General features: G+C 41.1%; 1 protein-coding gene across 2 annotated transcripts in view; it reads left to right on the top strand.

Annotated features, from left to right (window-relative positions):
* Nucleotides 1-4,037: 4,037 nt before the first annotated feature.
* Nucleotides 4,038-24,083, top strand: part of NCOA4 (nuclear receptor coactivator 4) — a 45,710-nt gene continuing 25,664 nt past the window's right edge. The window contains exons 1-2 of one of the 2 annotated variants that reach the window (XM_030203292.1): nt 4,038-4,240; nt 15,350-15,393. The gene's annotated coding sequence lies outside the window, so the exon portion shown is untranslated. The remainder of the gene's footprint in view (nt 4,241-15,349; nt 15,394-24,083) is intronic. The other variant, XM_030203291.1, reaches the window with a different exon arrangement.

Genomic DNA, 24,083 nt, shown 5'->3' with positions numbered 1-24,083 from the left:
CCTGCGTGCCCCACTTGTGGTGCCTGAGCAATGCTCAAGTGGGTGGCACACTTCAGCCACCACCTTTGGCACTCCCACATATGCTTAGATCAGTCGCTAATTTGAACATGCACAAGAGAGCCAGCATTGGCAGCTAAAGAACACCTATAGCCTGATGATCAAAGGTAAATGCAAGAGCTAGAGGCCTCTAGCGCCAAACTAACACCCACATTTACCTTTGCACCCATGATCATTGGACAAACAGTGCCTACGCCCCTCAATACCACAGAGCTCATTTAAATTAGAATTAAATGAGCTCTGCTTGTATTCTGCCCCTATGATCAGAGAACAGCTCTCTCATCGTAGAGGCGGAATAGTCCCTTAACCCTATGCCAGCTCAGAGCTGGATTTAGGATTAAGGATCTGCTCCCGCCCCCTCCCCATCAGATTCAGACAGCCTGGACTGTCACTGTATCCTGGGGGGGGATCCATTGAACCCCCACCATCACTCAGCTGTGGTGGCCTAATTCCCCCCCCCAAGCCCCCACCTAGACAGCAACATGGGGGCTGGAGGTCCAGTGGACCTCCAGCTCCCCTACCCCCCCAACCCCCAATAAAATCCAGTAGGAATCAGTCCTTCTGTTGCACATGAAAAATAAAGGGGAAAAGGGAAGTGGGGCCATAGACAAGTGAGCCACCAGTGATGGCCAACTGAGGCGCTGCAGGTTCCACTGTGGGTGGAGCACCCCAGCTCCTTGGCTTTTTTCCTGTTCTCTGAAATCTTGACATTTGTGACTAGGGTCCGCTAAATAACTTTTTGGTTTGGGGGGGCACAAGCTCATCATGAACCCCATCCCTAGCTCCCCCTCCCTTCACTATCATTTCCAGCTTCTCTCTCCTTCCTGTCCCCTCCCCAATCTGCAGTATCTTTTTTTCCCTTTCCTCTTGTCATGTCTCTCTTGTCATTCCACAATCCCTTAATTTACAGCATGTCTTTCTTCCTTGCCTCCTTGATGCCTAGCATATCTCTCCTTCATGTACTCCTACCTTCATCTACAGAATGTATCTTTCCTTCCCTCCCCCCTCCTATTATCTTACAGCAAGGAGGTTTAATAGACAGGAGACCAAGTGATGTCAACATGTTGAAACCAATAAGGTTAATTTCTGTTTCCTCTCCCCAGCACAGCCGTCATCTCTAGTACACTCAAACCCCCCCCCCCCCCCCACCTGTGAGCTGTTGCATCCATGTTGTCGTTCTTTATTATTGGTAGCATTATTATTTAACCTCACTTAGATTTTCAAACATGCTGGCTTGTGCAGCATACAGCTGTACACAGAGGAAGTATAATAATGGAATAACTTTTCATAGGTAATTTATAGGGACACCCTAGCAAATGTGTTATATTCATGCAGAGATTTTTTTCTCCTGGTAAAGGGTCACTAAACAGACATCATGTTATTAGAATCAGGTGCTCAACATTCAGAGTTTCTATTTATTTATTTGTTTACTTACATCCCACATTAAACATGAATTAGCATGAAACCTGGGAGCATTTCCTGTGCCTAGATCAAAAGAGAAACATAGTTTGTGGGAACTTGGTCCTTTTGTTTTGTGTAAAGCAGTGGTATATTATAAAAATGCACTTAATATTGTTTATTACTACTATTTAAAAGAAAGGTATTAAATAATGAAGGCAAAGCTACCTTCATGCAGAAGTCCAGAGTCAGTCTAAATGTGCCAACATTTTCCAGTTCTGTGATATATATTTATTTCTTCAAGACAGTCTTCAACATTTTCTCACCCAAATGCAAACACAATTATAATGTTAATTAATACATTTTGGATGTTACTGAATTCTCACTGTATTTCCAGTTTTGGCACAGTATAAGTCATCACAAGGACAAAATATAAGAACCAATGGACTGCATTAGGGGCTTATAGCCCATTTATGTTTAAACAAATGAGAGGTCTGAATGAAAGAAAATATTTATTTTTATTATTTTGACTTATGAAAACCACTTGTCCCTGAAACATGCTAAAAAAAAAAATACAGAATAAAGAATTTGTACAAGAGATGAGGTGAAGATGTGATTCCATGTGCCCCAATAAAAGGAGAGTTTAATTTCACTTCCATTCTTTGTAACACCAGGCTTCCCAAGGCAGATTACACCAACAGTTAAGATGAACCCATCAGTAAACAGGATATTCTCACTGAAATTTGGCCATGTATACTGTATTGTAAAAGAACAATGTAGAAAAATTAGCACAACATACAGCCTTTATTAGTGCTGTTTCCACTAGCGACAATAATTTTTGAAGCTGTTTTAGTGATATTCAGTTTTGATTTCATGATATTTATGTCTACAAATGGTAACCTTTCAAATAACTAAAAAAGCTGTCAAATAAGTAAAAACAAAAAACTTTTGTCCTCCACCTTTTAAGGCACTGCCTATCCAACTGAAACAGTTGAAAGACCAGGCAGTCCATTCTTTCTAATAATCTTTTACTATTGCTTTCAATAGCATTTGCTATTATTTTGGGCGAATGTGTGACTTTGCCTACTGGCTTCAATAGATAGCCTTGTACCCAAGGAGGTTTGAGACAAGTGACATGAATAGGTTGAAACCAAGTAGGTTAATCTGTATCCACTCCCAACCCCCCCCCCCCCCCGCGAGCAGCCGTTATCCAGTGCATTCAAAACAAAACAAGCAAACCTAAGAGCTGCTGCATCCTCCTTGTCGTTTTTAATTTTTTGTTGTTAGCAACGACTTCCCTATGAAGAAAGACTGAGGAGGCTAGGGCTATTCAGCTTGGAGAAGAGACGGCTGAGGGGAGACATGATAGAGGTATATAAAATAATGAGTGGAGTGGAACAGGTGGATGTGAAGCGTCTGTTCATGCTTTCCAAAAATACTAGGACTAGGGGGCATGCGATTAAACTACAGTGTAGTAAATTTAAAACAAATCTGAGAAAATTTTTCTTCACCCAACGTGTAATTAAACTCTGGAATTCATTGCCGGAAAATGTGGTGAAGGCGGTTAGCTTAGCAGAGTTTTAAAAAGGGTTGGACGGTTTCCTAAAGGACAAGTCCATAAACCGCTACTAAACGGACTTGGAAAAATCCAAAATCCCAGGAATAACATGTATAGAATGTTTGTACGTTTGGGAAGCTTGCCAGGTGCCCTTGGCCTGGATTGGCCGCTGTCGTGGACAAGATGCTGGGCTCGATGGACCCTTGGTCTTTTCCCAGTATGGCATTACTTATGTACATTACTTCTAACAGGCCACACCTAGCTGACCACCTGTAGCCAGTTAGAATCTGACCAGCCACATCTGGATTCTAACCTGCTACCTACAGCCGGCTACATTGCTACTACTACATTTCTATAGCGCTTCTAGACTTACGCAGCGCTGTACACATTACATGAGATATTTTCTCTGTCCCCTAGAGGGCTCACAATCTAGGTTTTGGTACGTGAGGCAATGGAGGGTTATCCAAGGTCGCAAGGAGCTGCAGTGGGAATCGAACCCAAATCTTTGGCTACTCCATTAACCTACATCAGAGCACCACACGTTGCAGCCACCACTTTCTACTTGCTAAATACTATAGGCTATAGACTATCTCAAATAACTGCAATATTTTCTGTTCTGCCTGGTCCTTGAGACAAATCATTTGCTTGCTAACATCTTTGGATCCAAGGAGTAAGAGTGCTGAAGGCTGAACCCGACTTTTGCATTACGATATCCCATAAAGCTTTCTAAAACAACCTCCTTGTCTTACAGCATCTCATCTTCTACCCCTCCCCCACCACACAATCTCCAGCATGTCTTTTTTCCTTCCTGGATAATAATGCCATTAGCCTGCTTCCTCCCCTTCCGTGCAGCAGCTTCCTCTCTTTCCCCCTTCCACGTTGCCAAGGTCAATTGTTAACATAAAGGCAAGGCGCCGCCGGCTGTGTTTTGACTGCCGCGGCTGCTTTAAGAGAACAGCGGGCGCGTCAGAGGAGGCGGGACTAGAAAGAAAAGGACAAAGCACTTCAACTCGGGGGGGCTTGTCGCATTCCGAAAGCAGCAGCAGATCTGTTCGTTAGCCGGACCTGCGCTGCGGCTCGATCACCTGCAGGTGGCAGCAGATTCCCGCTTCCTCTCTGTATCGCGCTGCAGGTTGCGGGACCGGGAGGTTTCCCTCTCGCGAGAATTCGCCTCTGTTCTGTCCTTTTTCGCCTAGGCAGCTGCTCCGAGAGCTCAGCTGGGAGTAGGTAAGTGAAGTGTAGGAACCGTATGTGACTGGTATGCGCGCTACTCCTACCTGACGCTGGTCCCCGAGCAAGGCTCCCGCTCTTCCCAGAACGCTCTTTATTGCTGTAGTTCCGATAAGGAGCCCGGCGAAGTAACTGTGGTGGTTACTTTGCTCGAAGAAGTGCGGCCTGTCGTGCTTGGTGCGGTGACCCTGTTAAAACCTGCAGCGTGGCAGTGCTGTCCGCGATGCCGAACTGACTTTCAGGGTAACCACGCTGTGCAAAACTAGCCCTTTTTCTTAAATATGTAGGACGGGTATTACTTGTGGTTAGTCTGAAAAACCTGACCTGTGTATTGTTTTGCTGTGCTGGGACGAGCTTTTTGAGCGCAGAGTGCTCTCTGTGAAAAGGAAACGCACCCCCCCCCCCCCCCCCCACACACACACACACACACACACACACACACACTTCTTGTATAGCGACGCAGCAAGTCGCGTGTAGCGTCTGGCATTGTGGTATCGGTGTGTGGTGCCCACAATGAGCTTTTTGGGTGGCGCCCAGTGGGCTGTAAAGGAAACGTGTCCCCCCCCCCCCCAACCCCAATTCCTCTTCATATTTCCTGTATAGCAATGCAGCAAGCTCGGCTTAAATTATAGTGCCTGGTGCAAAAGCCTTTCTGGTCAGGGGCCCTTGCTCAAAACCCCTTCCCATTTCCTGCTATATAAGGTTTACGTTTACCTCATCCATAATGTGACTTTTGACCTTGGTGTTAGAGCTTGAAATGGCTTAACCGGGCCCTCGTTAGAAAGGGGGAGAAAGCTGGTGTAAATTCAGCCTTCTTAGATTGGAGCTGTATTTTTAGTTTGTCTTTCTGTATCGTCCTTAAAGCAGCTTAGGGCATTATTAGACTTTAGATATAATAAATCCCAGCTTTAAGGAGCATACATACAATCCAAGGGAGTATCTGCACAAGATCCAACGCGTATTAGTGGGGGGGAATGTGATTTTAGCCCTGGATATCTGTTTGCTTTTAAACATTGCAGCCACCTCTTAGTTGCTAAATATCTTCTGTTGCACAGAACATCTTAAATAACTGTAGTATTATCTGTTCTGTCTTGTCCTTGAGACAAGTCATTTGCTAACATCTTTGGATCCAAGGAATAAGAGTGCTGGAGGCTGAACCTGACTTTTGCACTATGATATCCCATAAAGCTTTCTCAAGCCTGTTTTTATTTTATTTTTGTTACATTTGTACCCTGCGCTTTCCCACTCATGGCAGGCTCAATGCGGCTTACATATTGTATACAGGTATTTATTTGTACCTGGGGCAGAGTCACAAGGAGCTGCCTGTGCCTGAAGTGGGAATCGAACTCAGTTCCCTAGGACCAAAGTCCACCACCCTAACCACTAGGCCACTCCTCCCTAGTTCAACTGTATTATCAGGATATCCGCAATGGCTATGTGAGATAGATTTGCATACATCAAGGATCCTTTGTGTGTTTTGTGCATATTCATTGTGAATAGTCTGGAAACGTGAATGACTTGTGGGGAAGTACATTTAAGTTTGGAAAACATCTATATTGCCTTATTTTGTAATCTAATGCAGGTGACTTAGTGGATCCAAATTTTTGTGCAGGTTGCTTCTGTAGGCTTGGGATACATATCTTAACCATTTTGAAATTAACGGGGGGTTTGGAGGGTGATGGGAAGGCAGTTAGTGGTAGCAAAGCATTAAGCTGCATCACAGCAACACACATTTCTAGTGTATTTTAAATCCAAAGTCTGTAACTAGGTTACCTACTGACAAACGTGCTATAGTGATCTTTTTTTAAAAGGGAAACTTAAGCAAAATTCCTTTCACTTAAGATTGTAAAATGAGGGAACTTGAGGAGGAAGTCTTATTATTATTTGTTATATTTGTATCCCACATTTTCCCACCTTTTGCAGGCTCAATGTGACTAACATATAACCGTTAACGGCGTTAGCCAATTGTGGTCTGAACAAATACATGGTATGAATGAATACAAAGTGATATTGTGGTAGAATGAGGTACATGTATGGTAGGTACAGTTGGGGGAACTTAGAGAGGAAAAGGGGGAAGAAGAGTCGGGTAATGTTCATTACGGTCTTTGGTTGCATTGTGTCACAAGTGAACAGGCATTTATATAAACATCTCTAATTGCAGAAGGTGCAACAATCCAATATAAATCACTGGGAGGAAACATAATCAAAGTGCTTTAGCAGCATAGAACAAGATATGCTATCAGTTCATAGTCTCTGAGTTCATGTATAATTCAGGATTTTTATGGGGCTAGTCTACAATTCCAGACCTTAGATATGGAAGAGGTGAGGGGTGTTTTTTTTTTTTTTAAATCTTGCATCCAATCAGGTAGTCTATAAAAACCAATGTATATATGCCAAGATTACACGTCTCGAGTGCTAGAGGCAATATGACCCTTAGAAATAGGTTGCATATTTATATAAATACATAAGTATTGCCATCAAGCCCAGCATCCTGTTTCCAACAGTGGCCAATCCAGGTCACAAATACCTGGCAAGATCCAGGTAAAGTTGCTGTTAGAGGTCTCATTACACAAACATCAACAGATCCAATAATCAAAATTCTAATGTGAATGGCCAGTACTAGTTTTCATCCCATATTGAGAAAAGAGAATTTGCAAAAAAGCAAAATTCTTAAAAGAATTAGACTAGCAAACAAGGGGGAAAAAACTGGCTAAAACACACACCGGGGGAAATGTAGAACATCCGCAGTCCCGTTTTGATATTTTTTGTAACATTTAAACCTAAAATTGAGAGATATATAATTGCAGCAACTAATTGTGGACAGTGAAGAAGATGGTTCCTAGCAAGCCTAGCAAAAACCTGTAAATGAGTGTAAATGTTATAACATTGTACCTGAAAAATATTGGTATCGTACATAGTAAAAAAAAAAAAAAAAAAAAATCACCTAGAACACCTTGCTGAAAGCCAATACAGTAAAACTGGGGGACAAGACATATTTTAGTTATGTAAGTGATGGGAGGAAGTGCCAAAATGGAATAGAGGCTCAAGGGTGAAGGGGAGGAATATGTAAAAGATAAGGATAAAGCTGAACTGCTTAACAGTTATTTCTGTTCTGTGTTCATGGATGAAAGGCCAGGGGTAGGACTGTAGAAAACAAATGGGAATGGATGTTCGGTAGAACAGAACCGATTCTCAGAAGACTGTTTGGGAGGAGCTAGTTAAACTAAAAATAGACAAAGCAATGGGGTCGGATGAGATGCATCTGAAGGTACTTAGGTAAGTTTTGGCGGTTCTGTTGTCTGATGCTTCCTTAGTCTGGTCCCGGAGAAGGGCAGATGTGGTTCCTCCACACAAGAACTGAAGTAAAGAGGAGGTTGGGAATTAGACTTGTTAGTCTGACCTCAGTGGTAAGTAAACTAATGGGAGCGCTTCTAAAGCGGAGGATTGTGAGGTTTCTAGTATCAAACAGGCAGGTCTTGTCAGGCAAATCTTCTATGACTGGGTGACCAAACAGTTGGATATGGGAGGGGAGCTAGATGTGGTGTACTTGAATTTTAGCAAAGCCTTTGACACTGTTCCACATAGGCAACTGACAAGTAAACTGAGTGCCTTCGGTATGGACGCTAAAGTGACTGGGCTAAAAACTAGTTTAAGTAGAAGGAAACAGAGGGCAGTGATAAACTGAGTTTGCTCCGAGGAAAAGGATGTTAGTGGTGTACCACAGGGATCGGGCTGGCTCTTTTTAGCATCTGAGTGGTGTTGTGAAAGGACTGTCTGGTAAGGTTTGTCTTAAACTTTGTAATAGTGTAGACATCCCAGAGGGTGTGGAATTGGATGACGTGCGAAGGGATCTGATAAAGCTTGAAGAATGGTCCAGCAATTGGCAACTCAAATTTAAAGCTGAAAAATGTAGGGGTCATACATGTAGGTTGCCAAAATCCAAGGGAAAAGGTATACTGTAGGGGGTGAAGTGCTTTTGTGTACAAAAGAGTGAGACTTGGGGGGGTAATTGTCTGATGATCTCAAGGTGACCAAACAGGTAGAAAAGGTGATGGTCAAAGCCAGAAGGATGCTGGGGTGCATAGAGAGGAATGGCCTGCAGGAAAAAAGAGATGATAGTGCACTTGTATAAGTCTCTGGTGAGGCCCCATTTAGAATACTATGTGCAATTCTGGAGACCGCAGCTATGAAAAGCTATAAACAGGATGGAGTTAGTCCAGAGGGTGGCTACAAAAGTGGTCAGTGGTCTCTTTAATAAAGCGTATGGGGGACAGACTTAAGGCTTTCAATATATATACTTTGGAAGAAAGGGAGAAGAGAAGAGAGATGATACATTTAAATACCTCTGTAATATTAATGTACAGGAGATGAGACTTTCAAATGAAGGAAAACGCTGGAATGAGGGCATAGGATGAAGTTGAGGTTATCAATGCTCAGGATTAATCTAAGGAAATACTTTTTCACGGAAAGGTTGGTGGATGTGAGGAATCGTCTCCCAGTGGGGGTGGTGGAGACGAGGACTGTGTCTTAATTTTAAGATAGTGTGGGACAGGCACATGGGATCTCTTGGGGAAAGGAGTTGATAGTGGTTGCTGTGGATGGGCCAACTGGATGGACCATTTGACTTATCTGTCGTCATGTTTGTTTCTATTCCATTCCAATTGATAAGGTTGACACAAGACCAGATTTTGTAGTAATTGAGGAAGCAAGAACATCCTTTAAGCACCACATTGATTATTTCCTCGTCTGTCCGCTCTCCATAGAAACCGCACTGTTCGGCATCTCGTTATAGTAGCTCATTGATCACTTCTTTGGTGATACCCCGATCTTGCCAGTTTCATCACTGCAGTGCTCTATTTGTTTTACCTCTTTAAGCTCTTAAATGCCTCAAACTCATCCAATCCACAGCCATTAAATTAATCCACAACACACACAGCTTTGATCACGTCATTCCCCCCCCCCCCCCCCCCCCCACTGTTCAGAATATTCTCTCCTTGTTTCCACATGTATTTGTTTCAAGGTCTTGCTGCTAGTTTTCAAAAGGTCACTTACCCTCACTTACCCACAGCTCCTGCCTATCTTCATTATCTCCTAATGCCATGTCAACTTAACTGCCCTGTCTGCTGTTCAGATGGATTGCTGCATCATCTTCCATCATCCTCTGCTTTGTACTTAAATTTCCTGTGAAACTGCATTCAGCGGTATAGCCCCCGAACTTTGGAACTCTTCACTCAGAATACAATTTCAAGACATCTTAAAACCCATCTCTTTAATCTACATTCCGGTCTCTGATTCTGCTAGTATTTCTTTCAGTCCTCTGCCCTTGTCCTTGTTACCTGTTCACAAGTTTATTTTATTGTAAACCTCATTGATGCCTTATTCAGACCATTTTGCGTTATATCAAGAATGTGTAAATAAACATTACTGCTAATTGAAATGTTGGGACAGAGTACCTATTTTGTACAAAAGGTGGGGGAGAAGACCTTCAAGTTCCCCAAAACATAATTGGACTCTAAGAAAATGGAGCAGAAAAATACAGAGATTGTCCTAATTGTATTGGGTGCTATTCTTTGATTAAAAAGAACTGAGTGCATCTTGATGTTATACATTTTGTATCCTTTGCACTTCAGGAGGAGGCTCTCTGTCACTGCACATATTTTGCTGGCAGAAAAATTATGTTGAATATGATCTAAATCTTGAGGCTCACTAGCAAGGTTCATTCATGTGCATTTGGAGACCTCAGCAATGTCTGAGAAATGTATGTAATGACAACCATTTTTTTCATAAGCTGCTACATGTATTTGTTGGCCACTCAAGTCATGCTCCAAATCATCTTTGGAGCTACATTTTTAGGCCATTTAATGATGCATTTTGCTTTTGGTGTTCCACCAGCATTCAGATTATTTCGCAGGCTCTTGAGTACATAGCATATGCACACTGTAAAAATATGCATATGTATATCTGCTGAAAGAACTGCATGTGCTGAATTGGTGCATGCTTGAGTATCTGGTGAGAAAAATGTGCGCTGTGTAACAATGTGCATACTTACAGCCACTGAGGAAAGGAGCATCTAACATGTAACTTTTAGACTGCTTAAGGACCCATGACATGAAAAATTGGCCATTCTCAACATGTTGGATTTGAGACTTTAGGGAACAATATCTGACTGTCTCTAGGAAAAGGTGACTTAATAAAAAGGGTCCCAAAATGATTAAAGGGTGTTAAGACCTTAATGTACAGTTAGTGCACATTATGAATTTTTCAAAAATAGGGACCCTTTTACACAAAGCACTAATGCGTGCTTACTACAGCAAAATATGATTTACTGTGAGGTGTGCTGAGGCGTCCCACAGTGATTTGGGGGAAGTGCTTGTGCTACTCACATGTTGAATTGGCTGTTTTACCCCATGGGTAAAAATGGCCTTAGCACACTCTTATGCAGTTCATTCCCGTGCACTAAGGCTGCTTTTTTTTTTTTTATATATACTGCTGTTTGATATAAAGGCCCCATAGTTTTCAGAAGGAGTGTTCCTCAGTTGTCCAGCTAGCACATTTTGATTAGTGCGTACTAATCGGATAACACAGTTACTACGGTAGCATGTAGTGATTAGGAAGCGGTAAGTGCTCCCATGTTAATTTGTGGTGGTTTTGTAGGTACCAGGCGCTAATGGGAACATTGCACAACCTGCAAATAAACAAGAAAATAAAAACCTGGGCTTAGTGTATGGGCAAAGTCCTGTGTTTAGAACACGTTAAGCCTAGATTTTACTGCCCTTTAGTAAAAGGCCCCCTTTGTTTTCTTTTCTTTTGTATTATATGCTTCACAAAAACAAGTGTTTTTTCCAGAAGTATTAATAGAAGAAAACTTTATTTTTACATCAGAAAATATAAAGGGTGGAGAAGACAAAGGCATTAACAAAATGAAAGAAAACACAAAAGATTCATAATTGCAAAGAGAGAACACTAGCAACCTTGTCATAAAAGACCACACTATTTACATTCTGCTTGCCACATTTTTTTTTAATCTATATATTTATCTTAACCTTTTAGGCAGTTTATAAGACCTTATCAGTGATATACATATATATGTAGAGGCAGCTTAAATTAGGGTTCCCTAACCTGGGGGGCTGGACTCAGCCTGCTTGGTCATCCTTATTGTGGCTATACCTGGCCCTTTGTGCCTTTTTTTTCCAATTGTGGCAGCAAAAAAGCTGGTAGAATTCCCTGGGGCCTGCTAAAGGGAGAAGGCTGGGGCAATTGCATATTTCGAAGAAAGCTGCTGGCATGGCGGCCAGAACCCACCAACAGGAGATGAAGCAGACACTGCATAAATACTAGTATTCATCATTAAGTAGGATGCTTTCAGGATTTGTTCCTCATGGGCAATTTACCAAGGTCAAAGATTCTGTGAACAAGAAAGGAGAAATGTCTGCAACAGAGTACAGGAATTTCACTGGTGCAGCATACCAGAACTTACAGCTAGATGCACTAACTACACGCTAAAAGCATGCAACCCTCTACCTCGAAGTTCCTGCCTGCCAGCCAATCGCAGTGCGTTTAGCTAACACTGGTGTCAGCTATACACCCTGTGATTGGATGAGAGACCAGCTGGAGCAGGGAACTCTGGGGGTGACTGGTTCCGAGCTGCACTCATTTTGTTCATATTTCTAGAATACAAACAGAGAGGGCATTACAGTATACAGTCAGACAAACCAGAAGAAAAAAGCAACACTGGGCCTTCAGAACTAGGACAACAGGAGTACTTTATTAATCAATGACCCGACACGGGCTGTGTTTCGGCGCCAACAAAGGCGCCTGCTTCAGGGGTCAAAATAAACATATAAATACATATAGAGGTTAATACAATGAAACACAATAAAAATAATGGACGCATCGTGTCAATTTTAAAGCCTAGACAATATATCAAAATAAAAATATTAATAAAATATCAATAATATATCATATTAAAAACAGAATGACAACAACCAGAAAAAACAGAAAATATCTATAATGCAAATAATTAAAAAAAGATTAATCGCCAATTGTCCAATACTCAATATTATCAAAAATTGGAAACCGATCCAACAGAAGAACTGAAGACAGAAATTGATTTTGGGGTCAATTTTGGCTTTGAATCTGGCTTCCTGACTAGCAAAGAGAGAGATTTTCTCATCACCAAATATCCCATAACACCAATTATATACTCTTTACCAAAGATTCATAAATCCCTGACTGACCCACCAGGAAGGCCGATCGTATCGGGTATAGGCTCTGTTCTTGAACCTCTCTCCATTTTTGTGGACACTTTTCTCAGACCTTTCATTCCGCTTGTAAAATCCTATATTAGGGATTCTTCACATGTCATCAATTTGTTGGAAGAATATGATGGTGACCTTACTGAAATAATTATGGTCACCCTGGATTTGGAGTCGTTATATACTAATATCCCTCATCAGCCTGTTTTGGATATCATTACTGATGTCCTAAACGATAGAGAAAATAATCCAAGAGTACCCACTGCCTTCATTATTCAACTGGCGTCTATAGCACTGCAAGAGAACTTTTTCAATTTCCTGAATTCCTTTTACAAACAAATCAAAGGTACAGCGATGGGAGCGAGCATGGCACCTGACTTGGCCATTCTCTATGTAGCCTTTTTCGAGTACCAATTTCTAGAAGATCACCCTTTCAAGGAGGAGCTAAAATTTTGGAAACGCTATATTGACGATATATTGATTCTATGGAAAGGGAGTGTCACCAGACTTGAGGAATTCCATGGATGGCTGAATAATCTTAATCCACATTTGAAATTTTCCATGAAACACAACAAAGAAGAAATACCATTTCTAGACATCCTCATCAAAAAAGAAACATATCATTTCACAACTACGATATATAGAAAACCCACTGATAAGAATCACTTCTTGCATTTCCAGAGTTTTCACAACAGAAGTTTAAAACAGAACCTACCATATTCACAATTCCTCCGTTTAAGAAAACTTTGTAGTAATTATAACGACTTTGAGAATCAAGCAATACCTATGGCAAAAAGGTTTTTTTCAAGAGGCTATTCTGAGGAAAGCGTTAATAGAGGACTGACTAAGGCAAGAATGGCAAATAGAGAGACACTGTTGCAAGGTCAAGTACAAAAAAAGAACCCTGACATAGTATGTAGCCTCAGATTCTCAAATTTGTCTTCCGATATACAAAGAATATTGATGAAACATTGGCATATTCTGGAGAATTTGGACTGCTTCAAGAACAAACATCTTACCGTAGCACATACAAGAAACAGAAACATTAAGGAGATAGTGCTCCCTCTGCTTTACCTATTATAAGATCAACACCACAGCTCACAACTGGACACAGACCCTGTGGCGCATGCTCGGTATGTGCATCTTCTATGAGTACTAGTACCTTTATACATCCAACTACAATGAAACACTATCCACTCAATCATTCATCAGATTGCAACACAGAGGGTGTTGTATACCTAATTATGTGTCCTTGCCATTTAATATACATAGGGAAAACAATTCGCAAAGTAAAAACCAGAATGATAGAACACAGAAGTAGTATTAGGCGCAAGGATCCTTCTGCACCATTGGTAAATCACTGTATAGAGCAATCTCATAGTTTTGTGGAACTTCGTTTCTGTGTATTTAAGGTAATCTCTAAACCATGGAGAGGTGGAAACCTGGACTCAATTTTACTCAAACAAGAGCAAAGAACCATTTTTGAGCTGAATACACTATACCCAGCAGGACTTAATGCAGAATTGGATTTAGCGGTCTTCTGATTTTTGTTTTCTTTTTCTTGGCTCTTTTCCTTTTTTCCTCATTTCTGTTGTTATCCCCCAATAAGGAGTGTCAGGACTACACAAAGGTGTATATATATGTGTATTTCCATATATTTCCAATATAATTTTTTGGATCTTTAATTTATATATATATTTGTTCTTGATGGAGCATTGAATTGAATGAATCGAAAGAGGAAAAAAAAATTTTTTTTTCCATTTTCTAATTAAAATTTTCTTTTTCTTTTTGATAAATGAATACATAAGGAATAAGCATTAAATTATGCTTGATTTCAGAAGCCACGTTTCTGAATTGACTTTATTGAAATAGCAACCAATTTCATCATGTTTAAATAAAATTTACCTATATTCTAAAGCAACAAATACTTCTTTGATATTTTAATTTATTGGCTGTTTCTTTGTTTAAACAAGAACTAATTTATACTATCCTTTAAATTCATATTCAAGATTTATATTCAAAAACATGTAACGTTACACTGCTCTACAACCAATCTAAAATGCCTTTTTTACAATTTATTCTTAAGCCTTCTATGCAATATTCTCAATCTCTTTTTTTTTTTTTTTTTTGTATGCATATCATATTGAATACATCCACGAACACTACACATGCCGATACTCATCACTTTTAACTGCACTCTGTGCCCTTTAAATTTCCTCATTGACATAATATTATGTCATCACGTTAGCGTTCTGTTTAAGCTACAATTTACATTTACACGATAGCATCCAAACGTCATCGACTTTTGGCGCGCTTTTTCATTTTGAATATATAGGACCGGATATCCGTGTGTTTCTTTTCTGTTTTTTTACCTCTTTTTGCTATAGAGAATAAACTTTCCATCGGAGTCAGCGCTTTCCGGCGCAACAATCGATTACGACACAGGAGAAAGTTTTTCTGTTGAAGCTAGCGCTATTAGCGTTTTGGTTTTTTTTTTTCGCCATAGCGAAGATTGTAGATAACCTCTCAGTGCCTTAAGGTAAGAAGCTTTTACTCATTCTCGATGGCATTTTGATCTTTGTGCGTTTTTTTCCCCCACACTTCTTTCCGAACACTTCGTAAGTTTAACATGGCTCCTGTATATCCTCAGTAAAGTGTTTGGTCCACTTCTTTTGTTCTCTAACAAGTACATTTCTGTAGTGCTAGTTCTGTCTTTCTATTTATATAATTCTTTTTCATTAACAATAAAAATTTTCCTAGGGGGGCCACTCTAAAGGTATTTATTGATCCATCTGTACATTTTATCATATCAAACATAAGTTTTATCTCTTTTCTATTTTTTATCATATAGGCAATCGTGTTTTGTCATCTGCACGTCATTGCATCAGTACATCGGTAAGACTGCCTACCTATTATTAAAAATTAAAACTTCCTCATAATTTTCCAAGACACACACACTTCATCCATTATAGATAATATATTAACACTATAAGTTTTTACATCTTTGGATATATATATGTATTTCTATAAATGAATTGAGAGATATATATATATGTAGAACCTTGGGATTATCTATATGCATACAATAAGCCCACCAGGGCAATTTTTAAATTTGGAATTGTCAAACTATTTACTGAAAAAATTTTTTGTACACTTTGAATTCCAACATATCTATTTCTATCTATATGATGTTAAAATTTTTAATAATTTGCATTATAGATCTTATTTTCAGTTTTTTCTGGTGGTTCTGTTTTTAATATGATATATTATTGATATCATTTTTATTTTGATACATTGTCTAGGCTTTAAAATTGACACGATGTGTCCATTATTTTTATTGTGTTTCATTGTATTAACCTCTATATGTATTTATATGTTTATTTAGACCCCTGAAGCAGGCGCCTTTGTTAGCGCCGAAACACGGCCCGTGTCGGGTCATTGATTGATAAAGTACTCCTGTTGTCCTAGTTCTGAAGGCCCAGTGTTGCTTTTTTCTTCTGGTTCATATTTCTAGCTCGCTTTAGCTTGCTGCCTCCTGAAGAAGTAGTTCTTAAATTAACCCACCGGCAATAGCACTGCGACCATTTTAATTTCCTATGTGGATCCTCAGCACAGTTCTGCAACCCTCCACATCTTACTTTGGGAGATCTTAGAAATACCAGAAATCAGACGGAGGAGGGTCACGGTTGTTGCCGGTTTGCTTCTCATTCATGGGCACTTTGCTGAATTTATTAAAGAGGCATTAACAAGAGCTCCAGACCTCACGTTAAGCTTTCAGCGCTGAAGGTAGGGTGTGCATCTGGTTGAAAAATGGCTGCGCATTGCCTTGCTAGCACATTTGTATAGTATTTAGCTCATTATAGTAGCTTTGCATTCCGTTTTCGTTAGCTGCTACCGTGACAGAAAAATGACTCTGAGAAACCTTTTGTGTATGTCCTGGTTTACTACGTGCGCGCTAAACTGGCTAGAACTAGTTTAAAAATCACGTTGCTTGCTCGTTAAGTTTAGTGCATCTGGCCTTTAGTTATGCTGGACTTGTAAGACTGGTGTCTGAAGTTCAGAATTTGATATCTTCAGAGCATATCAGTGGTGTACAACTAATAATCAGAAAGGAAAGGAACCCCCATCAATTCCAGAACAGAGGAGAGAAAAAAAAGAGAAGCAAAAGTATTCCAGGACAGAAAGGTGCTACTGCAAAGAGATGTGCCTTGAGGAGGGCCTGAAAACGGGTATGATTGTTCCTTATGGAGGTAAAGGGGAAGGGCATTCCAGAGGGAAGGGGTCACACCAAAAAAAAAAAAGATGAACAGCAGCTAGGGAAAGGTGATAGGAGAGGGCCGAACATAGGGACCTAGATGGGTTATATGGGGAAATAATTGTCAACAGACTGGACCCTGTGTGTACAGCGCCTTGTGAACTAGTCAAACCTGAACTGTACGTGAACAAAAACAGTAACCAGTGGTGGTGGGCAAAGAGGGGAGAAACATGGTCAGATCTACGTGTATGAGGAAGAAGACAGACTACAGTCTTTTGAACATTTGAAGATGCTAAGGGTGAGTTTAGGGCGACCAGAGTAAACAACGTTACAATAATAGAGATGTGAGATGACCAAAGAACACAATTAGAATACAGCAAGAAGTATCCAGGTATGGGCGAAAAGAGCAGATAAACCGGAGTAAACAGAAGAAAGCTTTCACAGTGGAGGAATATGAGGACCAAAAGATAGCTGAAAGTCAAGCACACCAAGGTACTTGAGAATCAGGACTAGTTGGACTGGAGCCTTGGGAAGGAGAAAGGGAGGGTGCAGAGGTGCAGCCCAAAACCCAAAGTGCGATTTGTTTTTGAGGGGGTTTAAGACCAAACAGTTGGTGGCTAGCCAAGAGACAGTTTGATCCAGACAGGATTGAAGAGCAGAAAGATCAATAGAGGATGGACATTGAGTCAAAACCAGTAAGAAATCATCTGTGTAAATATAGAACTTTACAAATGTAGAATGAATAAGCAAGGCCAGGGGACTAAGGAAGACATTAAAAAAAGAACTGGGGAATACCATAGGGAAGGGGAAAGTGAAGAGCTCTGGGGAATACCACAGGGAAGAAGGAGAGAAGGACGATTGGGGTAGCTGGACAGCAAAGGAGTGTCCTGAGAAAGGAAGAGAACCATTGAAGGACTGTACCAGAGATACCCAGGGAAGGCAAATGGTCAAGGAGGATCAAGTGACTAAGTCAAAAGCCAAGTTTCATTGAAGAAAGAGGGAGTCACGGTGATCTGCAACAAAGTCCCAGAGTACAGCTGTCGTCAGCCTGAGTGACCGACAGTTCAACAGAAAAAATGAGGGAAAGGAGCGAGAGAGGTGAAAGTGACTGGACAGGAGGAAATGAGGCCAGGGTAGGGACAAGGTTGGGGGGTGGGGGTAAGATATTGGGGAACTAGCCAACACACAGGAGTGAAAAACAAGGGGTGGTGGCCCAAACCACAGGGATCAGTGCCATAGCAGGAAGGACTCAGGCCAAAAAATAAAACACAAAAGGGCACAGATCCTATTAGATCGTCACCCCAAGGAGCAAGACCTGTGCCTTCGGCATTCAGACGCCACTGCTGCAGTAAAATCTTGGCGAGTCTCCAGCATTGGTCACTTGTATCGGATGTGCGAGAGGCTTGGGCAGTGTAGGGAGCACAGGAGAACTGAGCCGGCAGTCCTGGAACAGAGATGCAAAGCACAGAAGGAATGGATCCTCAGAAGCTTAGCTAAAATTGGGTGGCGGAGCAGGTGGGGGGAAGAGGGGTTGGTGGTTCGGAGGCGAGAATAGGGGAGGGCAGACTTGTATGTGCCAGAGCCGGTGATGGGAAGCGGGACAGGTGGTTGGGAGGCGGGAAAAACTGCTGGGCAGACTTATACGGTCTGTGCCCTGAGAAAGACAGGTACAAATCAAGGTAAGGTATACACATGAGTTTATCTTTGGCAGACTGGATGGACCATGCAGGTCTTTTTCTGCCGTCATCTACTATGTTACTATGTTATGTTACAGTGAAATTGCAGGCAATAACGGAGAGCAACAATAGTAGCACCAGCAGTAAACAAGGTACAAGTAGAGGTACCTTCACCACTAGTGGGGGGAAAAGAGGAATCCATAGACATTGCTAGGCGAGGTCATTTTCTACCCCAGTGCTTTTCTGATAAGAGAGTAGCAAGAGAAATTGGGATAAACACAGCCTCCAGAAACCCCACAGCTTTCTCTTCTATTACTCATTTCTGTTAAATAAACTACTTGAGTCCTGAGTCTCATTGATATTTTTTTTTCTTTTCTGGCTTTGTTGTCCTGGCTCAGTATCAAGAGGATCTTAGATTTTACTGATGTTTGTGTGTCCATTTCTTTGCCCCCCCCCCCCCCCCCAAATAAAGTTTTGAATGGTTGCACCTAGCCCACCAACTTCATATGGAGCTAGCTCATTGGGGACCTTATTCTTGTTCTGGATTCAAACTTGTGGGGGCAAAGTTGGAAGTATATTCTAGCTCAGACCAAGGCTTAGATATATTGCTCCTTGTTTAAAACGTAGAAGATTAAGAAAAGCAACAAGTACATTTTTCTCTTTGCATTTTCATCTTGCTGGATCATTTTAGTTAACTGCAGCCTTATGTAGGTCTGAGCCCAGCATATTATTATTCTACATCTCTTTGCCACATTCATAGCTCAAAATTATTTTTGTGTTTTCAAGACTGCTGTGAAGCACCATCTCTGCTAGAAAAACATTCCAGAAAATGTGTTTTGGTGTGATCTCATTGCTGAAGCATTGTCACCTACCGGTCAGCTTCAGCTGCCTAGCCATACAGATACAGCACCATAGGCTGGTTTTTTTTTTTTTAAACAAGGTGATCTTTTTTTTTTTTTTTAATGAACATGGCTGTTCTGTGACAAGCAAAGTCCTGGTGTTTTTGAGAGAAGGAAGCTGAATCTCATCCTTGAGAATTTTATTCTTGGGTGCAGGAAGGGTTACCTAGCCTCTTGAAAGGTCGAGCTGAGACTTGCCTAGGCTGTGTCTGACCAGTGAATAAACAAAGGGTTTAATTTTCCTGAGCCCTTCATCCTTTAACCTTCAGAAGCTTAAACATTAACTGGAGAAAATAGGAGCTGAGCCTACACACCTACGTTGTGCACAGTCAGGCCTAACTTTGGCTTTGCTCTTGTTGAGAGAGAGATTGAAGTTTTTTCCTTATGTAAGGTGTTTTCTCTCTTTTAAGCTGTTTGTATGGAATTTGGATCCCATAACTTGCTACTGTCTTACTATAGTACTAACTGTGTACTACTGAATTGATTGGTAGACCAAGTGATAAGACATTAACTTTTTTTTTTTTCTTTTTGATACGTGGCCAGGGATGCCATCTGGGAAGTGCTGCTGTGTGCAGGAACCAGCAACTTAGCACAGCTGCTGGTTCTGTCTGCATACAGTGCAATGAACCATTTCTGAATTGGAACAGCTCTGCCAGACCTTTTTTCTGTGGGGACAGCAGTATTCAGGCTGCCATTTGTGGCAGTTATGAAGGGCCATGCTGCTTTGGTTGCAGTAGCTCCCAGAGTCCCCAGAAGTGGCTTGCCTGGAGTCGGGATCCATCTTTTTGGCAGACGTATATGATCTGGTCCACTTACCTTAACACTCAGTTGCTGAGTGGCCACTTCATTAGTCAGACACCAATGGTTGTGGCATTTCAACTGGGTGATAGATGTAGCTTCCAAAATGCTGTTGAGTAGGCTGTCTTTTAAGGGACAGTTGCTCTTTGGAGAGGACCTGGAGAAGCTGGTGAAGGATATGGAGGAGGCACAGCCGCTCTGGCAGAAAGGCTTTTGGCTTCTAAGGGGTGCACTAGAGGATCGGGGAGGTTTCGGCCCACCTGCCGCTCGACATCTTAAAGTTGTCAGGGCAGGTCCTTCTTCAGGGTTCCTTTGAGGCCCCAAAAGAGCTGTCCCCACTGAGGGGGTCTAGACTGGAGACTTTGGCTAGTTCTGGTTTTGAATTTGCATCCCAAAGCTGTGTAGGCTTTATAGTGCCTGATCCTGCCTGTTGAAATCTGTGCTGCAAGTCCTATAATGCACCAGGATGAGGTGGTCTGCTCTGTATATGTATGAGCTGCTCCAATAGGATAGTATCAGCTTTGCTGAAAATATATAAACCACAGCCAGCAAATATCCTCAATCTAATTCTCTGGCTTTGGAACCTCATGATAACACTTTCTCCTTACTATGAATGGAATACATCTTATGAAGTGATTCAGCTCGTTGTTTGTGAAACAGTAACCCAGATCATAAAAGTCACTAAATATACAGACTCACTAACAAGCAGTACAAACAGCAGCAGTGATTCAAGGAAGGATGAGACAGCAAAAGTTAACTTTAATGGAAACTAGACCCAACCTGGCCAAATTTTGGATAGCCTTCGTCAGGGGTCACACTGGTTCCAAATATATTGTCTGGTAAATGCATATATCTCCAATATATACTGCAATTACTGTGCTGAAGATCAGTTCAAATGCTGGTTTTTCATTAACCCTTTAGTGTCCAATGTGCCTGTAATAAGCCATATGGGAACAGATTGATGGGAACATTGGACACTAAAGGGTTACATTTGAGTGAACTGTTGCTGTCTCATCCTTCCTTGGATCGCTGCTGCTGTTTGTACTGTCTGCTTAGATACTGCTGTAGAATTAGTTCAAATGCTGTTTTTTCATTAACCCTTTAGTGTTCCAGTGCATAAAATGGGCCTTGCAACAAATAGCACATGCTGATGAGGTTAACATGCACAGTTAGTAAATGACCCCTATAGTGATGGTGTTGAACCATTTGCAAGTTATGACCTGTGAAGTTTGTGATAGTTTAAGAAACTTGTTGATCACACAGATGGATTGGGTAATTGGCCTTGTGCAGGAAAGGGTCAGACAACATTTTATAGGAGTCGGGGCAAAATAATTTTTTCTCTTGTGTTAGAAAAACTTTATTTATTTTTTTAAATTTTCTCTTAGTGTATTCTCAAGTCTGTACTAAACTGATGAGCCCATTGTTATCATTTGTTGTGGCGTGACTGGACTAAACAGGTGTAGGAGCAAATTCTTAAGGCATTTTCCTAGCAACTGAGTCGATTCATTTGTGAAATAAAATACAAGACGAAAGGTACATAAGTGCACAATGCCCATTCCCTTGGAACAATATGATACAAAACCTCTCTGCAATTACAACTTGCATTCATTCTTTAGGATATAGTCTGAAACTTTCTTATTCTTTGAGATTAATTTTAGTATTTTGGGCTCGTTAGGGCATTTCTTCCATTTTGTGCAATGACAAAAATGCCCAGTAAATAAAATCTTTAAAATTTACAGTCAACTCGACTAACTCCTACAAATATCTGTTTTTCTTTTCTCCCCTTTAAATGATATGGGGTCAGTATTCGGAAGTATTTTCAGAGCAGCACTTGCTACCCGGATAAATACTGCTGCGAAAGAGGTTCGGTGGCACTATCCAGATAGTGGCTGACTATCACCGCAATGCGGATAATGCCAGGCACTCACTTTCAGCTACTCCCAGGTAGTTGCTGAATATCTGGATTAATTTTGTTCTGATTTTTTTGTACTTTTTACTGTTCTTGGTTAGTGTTATGGATGTTTTTACTGTAACCTGCCTAGAATGGTAAGATGTGGGATAGAAAATGTTTAAATGAAATAAAAATGCTGAATATTGGGGATGGGGATCCTAACTATAGGTTCTGATCAAGCTGTTGCTTGTTTAGTGGAAGATACATTTTTGCATTAAATAACACAAGCCTTATTGCTCAAATCTAAGGGAGGATATGTCATGAAAAGTTGGTCATTGCTGCAACTCTTTGAGGTTTGAAGCAGCAATACCACAGAAACTGTTTAAAATAGTTCATTCCTAATAGCTAATATTCTTTAGGGAAGTTAGTATCTTGGCTGGCTCCACGGTGCCAAATGTATCTTAACGAGGCACGAGATCCCTAGTATAATACCTATGGGGCTCATTTTCAAAGCACTTAGACTTACAAAGTTCCATAGGTTAAGTGCTGGTAAAATATGCCTCTATGTGCACTTTGAAGTCCATGGTAATTATACTCATAATCTTCAGACTCCTTATGCAGTTATTAGTATCACTCACTTCTGTGCACAGAAGTGACGAGTAATAGTTTTATTATGCTGTAATTGGTTCATCTCTTATTTCCACACATAACACTTACAGCAGTGACCTGTGGGAGTCTCTTGTATGGGTTTCTAGAATCCAACTTTGTAGGTCTAAAAGAATATGATTTTTTTTTTTTTTTTTTTTTTTATTTTGTACTGGAACATTTTAAGAGCATTCTGCCTAATGGGAAAAGGTTTCGTAAAGAGAGCCAGGCTGCTTGAAATCAGGATTAGGCTGAATTTTTGAGCTGTGACCGAATAAGGTGAAACTCCAAGATATATTTCAAGGAGTGGTTTTGAATTGTTTTTTGGTACTATTTATATTTGATTGTGATCCAAAAAAACCTCAAGTCTTTGGAAATATTGGAACAGAGCTGCTTGCTTTTTGGATAATGGTCGTCAAGATCAGACACTAGCTCAGTTCAGCTAAAAATGCTCAAAACCCAGGATTGGGTCTTTTAGCTTTGATAGATTAATGGAGTCCTATTAGCATTGTTAGGGTGACATTATTCTTTACCTACAGAGCTGTGCTATCTAGTTCTCAACCTGAGTGCATAGTGACCAGTAGCTGGGCTGACATTAGTGAGTGGCAAACAGAGCAAGAGGTCTCCATTCCCCGGGGGCCCCAAGCCTGCCTCAAGTTGAAGGGGGAATAGCCAGCAGGTGGGCTTTGGTGCACCTTTCCCAGTTTACTTAACATAAGTGACAGAATGCAGGACTATCAAGACATCAGAATGAAGATATGCCATGTTTTTGATACCTTTGTTTTGATTGGCAATTGTTAACTGTAGTGTTAAGATGCTTTGTACCCAAAACTCATGCCCCCTCTTGGAGCCCTGCAACCTTTTGCAGCAGACCTGTAGGCCATGCAGGACATGGTGAGGAATGGGGCACACAGGGGTGATGCAGCTAGGTTGGGGGGGGATAGGACATGGATGATACACGAGAGAGGGGATAGGGGTACAGAACAGTGATTTTGTGGTCAAGGCAAGAATGAGGACACAGAAGGGGGATGCTCAACATGGTGGGATAGGAGCAGGGACACAGGAATTACCCAGGCAAGAGTTGGGAAGATTGAGGAAAGCAGAAGCCGGAGACTGGGGCCAACATAATTTTAAGTGAACAGACGGTAAAGGTAGAAAAAAGGAATTTTTATTTTCTATTTGTTGTTAGAATATGACACTTTTTTGGAATGTGTACATCTACAAGAATTTACCGTTCGCTGGGTAAATGTCTCCTGTCGTCCTTCTCCCCCACTGCTAACTCCCAGCTCCGTTCCTTCTATCTCGCTGCTCCCTATGCCTGGAATAGACTCCCTGAGCCAGTATGTCAGGCTCAGTCTCTGGCAGTCTTCAAGTCTAGGCTTAAAGCCCACCTCTTTGCTACTGCTTTTGACTCCTAACCA

The sequence above is a fragment of the Microcaecilia unicolor genome, chromosome 5 (genome assembly GCF_901765095.1).
Source record: "Microcaecilia unicolor chromosome 5, aMicUni1.1, whole genome shotgun sequence".
Taxonomy (NCBI): Eukaryota; Metazoa; Chordata; class Amphibia; order Gymnophiona; family Siphonopidae; genus Microcaecilia; species Microcaecilia unicolor.
Note: the sequence above shows the minus strand (reverse complement) of the source record. Positions and strands in the feature narration are given on the sequence as shown.